The 3974-nt window shown below is 40.0% G+C and overlaps 1 pseudogene; it reads left to right on the top strand.

Moving 5' to 3' along the window:
* Positions 1 to 1147: 1147 nt before the first annotated feature.
* LOC118631861 lies at positions 1148 to 3561 on the top strand (annotated as a pseudogene).
* Positions 3562 to 3974: the final 413 nt, after the last annotated feature.

Here is a 3974-nt window from a genome sequence, read left to right as displayed (position 1 = left end):
GGCCTTTCCACCTGCTTTCTTTAAAATTGCTTCACCAGTCACACACACTCTCTCTACTGCCTTTCCAGCAGCGTGTCCCATCCTGGATGCCGTCTGGTGTACTAGGTAGTTACTCTCCTCACCACACATGATAGAAGGAAAGTGCTCAGAAGACAGGGAGTGATACTTGCTTTGCTCTCTGGGTCACTGCTTCCCTGGAAGGGCTCCTGTAGTGTGGCGAGCATTCACTAAACATTTATTGAACAAAAAGATGAATACGTTTGTATAACTCTAACCCTGTGTATTTAAATGGAATTTCCCTTGAATATCTCCTGAAGGACATCCAGTCAAGATGGTAGGTAGGTAAATACCGTGCTCACCTCCTCCCAAGACCGCATATAAATTACAACTAAACTATAGAACATCCATTATTGAGAACCACTTGAATTCTTACTGACCAGAAGTTCCGTAACTAAGGATCTACAGAAGAAGCCACATCAAGACGAATAGGAGGGGTGAAGACACAAAATGAGCAGGCCCCACACTCATGATATGGCAGTGAAGACAGGGGTGGGACATCTCAGGGGCAGAGGTACCCTCTGCAAGGAGCAAGTAACCCAGACCCACACCGGCCCCCCAGTCCCGGGTTCCAGTGCCAGAAACAAAAGTCCCATAACTTCGGGCTGTGAAAACCAGCAGGGATTGTGGCAGAGTGAGACTGGAGGCTGCAGGAGTCCCAGGCATTCCTCTTAAAGGGCCTCTGCACAGATCTACTCACTGACACACTCCCTTATTCTGAGCCCAGCACTGGGGCAGCAGCTGGATAAGCACAAGGGACATAGGAAGAAGAACTAAATTGTCTGTCTTTAGGTGGAAGGCTTGGAGGAACAACTTTCTCCCAGATAAAAGTGCTGACAGGGACAGGCTTGAACCTTTTGGTCATCTGGTCACAAAGCACAGGGTAGGGGCTGAGGCTCCCCCAAGACAGGGTGGACACTAGAGGCCTGTTGATGCCATTCTCTCTAGCAATCCCCCTGCACCCAGCTCTGCAGTGGTCTACTTGCCCTGTGGGTTTGGTTTCTAGACAGAAAACTGCATGTTCTCTGCTGCTCATCGTGGCTCAGCCAGGCCTTTGCTGTGGCTGCTGTATCCAGAGCAGGCTGGCACCATGGAGGAGCCCAGGACTGCCCCTCCGCCTACTTGGGTCTGGTCCTGCAAAAGCTACTTGTGGCAGCATTGCCTGAAGATATGAGACAAGGTCTTAATTCCTATGGTTTCCCATGGGAATTGCTGATATGTGCAGCTATTGTTGGATTTTTTACTGTTTTCTTATTTTTGTGGAGAAGTTTTCAATCGACTGGAAGCAGCTTTATGTGGAAGGAGAGAGAAAGCTTGCTGTAGAACTTTCTACACTTATTGAAGGAAAACGTAAACTACTTAAAAAAATTTAGTTTCATACAAAAAGAGTATGAAGGCTTAGAGTCATGAAAGGATTCCGGCCTTGAGAAGGAGTCAGCAGAAGCTCAAAGTTTGGAGGTAATCTGTGAAAAGCCAAACAGTTTCAAATCTGAATTTGAGGATGAAATATTCTTTCTAGAAGAAGAGTTAAAGGAAGAGAAATCTAAACATTCTGAACAAGATGAATCAATGATGGATGTTTCAAAAAGGGTACAGTCCTTAGAAGATGAATCAAAATCACTCAAATCACCAGTAACTGAAGGCAAACCAACCTTTGAAATATTTCAAAGGAATGAAGAATAACTTAAGATAGCTATAAAAGATGTTTTGAGTGAAAATTCCCAACTTCAGGAAAACCAGAAATAACTCTACAAGAAGCTGAAGAGTGGAAAGAACATGTGAGTGAACTTAGTAAACAGAAGACAATATTTGAAGACTCCAAAATATATGCAAAACATTTCTATGTGATAAAGAAAATCAGATCAAGTCCCTGGCTAAATGCCTGCTAATGATACAAGATTTGACTGCTTTGCTTGGAGAAAACTTAATGGATAATAACTTGGAATGGGAACTGAAAAGTGATTCAGAAAATGGTGCACTCACATAATCAACCAAAAAAAAAAAAAAAAAAAAGAGTATTGAAGAAGCTGAATCATGTTGCTAAGTTAAAGGCTTTTTAAAAACCCTAGAAGGAGAGAGAAACCAAATATACACTAAAGTAACTGAAGTAGATAAAACAAACAAGAGCTTACAGAATGCACTAAAAATCTCCAGACTGAACAAGCATCTTTGCAGCCAGAAAATGAACATCTTGGAAATGAGAATCAAAAGCTTCAGCACAAACTTAAAGTAATGACTAAACTGTATCAAGAAAACAAAATGACACTTCACAGAAAATTAACAGTAGAAGAAAATAACTGGTTAGAGAAAGAGGAAAAACTTTCTAAAGCAGATGAAAAGATAGATTAGCCATGTACCTGGAGAGCTGGAGACCTATAGAAAGTGAGCCAAAGATCTTGAAGAATTGGAGAGAATCATTTGTTCTTAACAAAGGCAGATTATTTCCCATGAGAAATAAAAGCACATGATAGTTGGTTGACAGCCCAGACTGTTGAAAGAAACCTCAATGATTTAAAGAAAGAAAATTCTTACATCAAACAAAAATTAACTTAAACAGAGCTTAAATTTGAACTTTCAGAAAAAGATTCCTACGCACTTGATGTTCCAAACACAGCATTTGGCAGAGAACATTCCCCATATTGTCCCTCACTATTCGATCCATGTTAAGGAGAGCTTTTCTCTCCCCTCCAACTTTGTTGGAGGGTCCAGTCAAACTCTCACCTTTGCTTTCAGGGAGAGGAGGAAGAGACTCAAGAGGCCCAGAGAATCCTCAGGACCATGAGATTACTAATGCAAGAGGAGAATCAAGCTATGATAACTTAACTGATCCTCACAGGAAACCTTCTGACCCTGGGCCAATTTTACCTCCATGGGAACAGGATCATAGAATGAAGATTCCTCCATCAGACCAACCTTATCCTGATTCAGCTCTTCCTTCACAAAGGCAAGACAGATTTTATTCCAATACTGGTAGACTACCTGGACCAGCAGAACTCAGAAGTTTAAGATGATGTCACTGGATAAAGCAGATGCACCAATGTCTTCAGAAATGGAATCCAGTAAAAATGATAGCAAAGACCATCTTTATAATTTAAATGTGTCTGATGTATCTTTCCCCACTAAAAGTGAAGCAATTGGCCCTGGCTTTGTTCCTCCAATCAGACAGAGGCCCATTGTTTCCAGTGGATGCAAGGGACCTGCACATGTCCTTCTTTTTTTCCACCTCCAGGAAGCATGTATGGACTATCCTATGATTGTTTTCCTTCAAGAAATTTTCACGGTCCACCACTGCCTCCATTTGCAATAAGAATGTCTATTCACTGAGGGCTTTTCCTCATTATCTTCTCCAAGAGCCAGATTTCCCCTGTACCTTCACCCCTCCATCCTGAAAGTGGACGTGAGTTCCCATCAGGGTTGATTCCACCTTCAAATGAGCCTACTACTGAACGAATGTTCAGAACCATAAGAAACTTGACAATATTTTTGGTCTCTCTTCAAAAGTAATTTTAACTTCTCTTATTTTCAGTTTAAGTAACAGTTGTTACTTAAGTGATTATATTTACGCTCAAATTGGAGCTTAATGGAATTACATTCTCAGGATAGTATTTTGTAAATAACAATGATTTAAATATGAATTTTATGAGTAAATTATTTCCATTTTATTTTATTCTACATAGTATAATTATTTTAATTTTATTAACAAAGCCACTATCATATAAACAGTAATGGGAGTTTCCTATATGTAATCTTGTAGTTGGAGATGTTTTAAACTCCAAAGGCTGTGTCTTTAAGCCAAGAACTGTATTTATTATTATTGTAGACAAATGTGAAAGAAACTTTATGCTTAATTAAATAAATTTCAGTTGATTTGAAGACTTGTTTGGCATTAATAATAAAATCAGTTAATTTTTTCATTT

This window comes from Molossus molossus, unplaced genomic scaffold, assembly GCF_014108415.1.
Source record: "Molossus molossus isolate mMolMol1 unplaced genomic scaffold, mMolMol1.p scaffold_m16_p_16, whole genome shotgun sequence".
Taxonomy (NCBI): domain Eukaryota; kingdom Metazoa; phylum Chordata; class Mammalia; order Chiroptera; family Molossidae; genus Molossus; species Molossus molossus.
The sequence above is the reverse complement of the archived record's forward strand: the minus strand, read 5'-3'. Positions and strand labels throughout refer to the sequence as shown.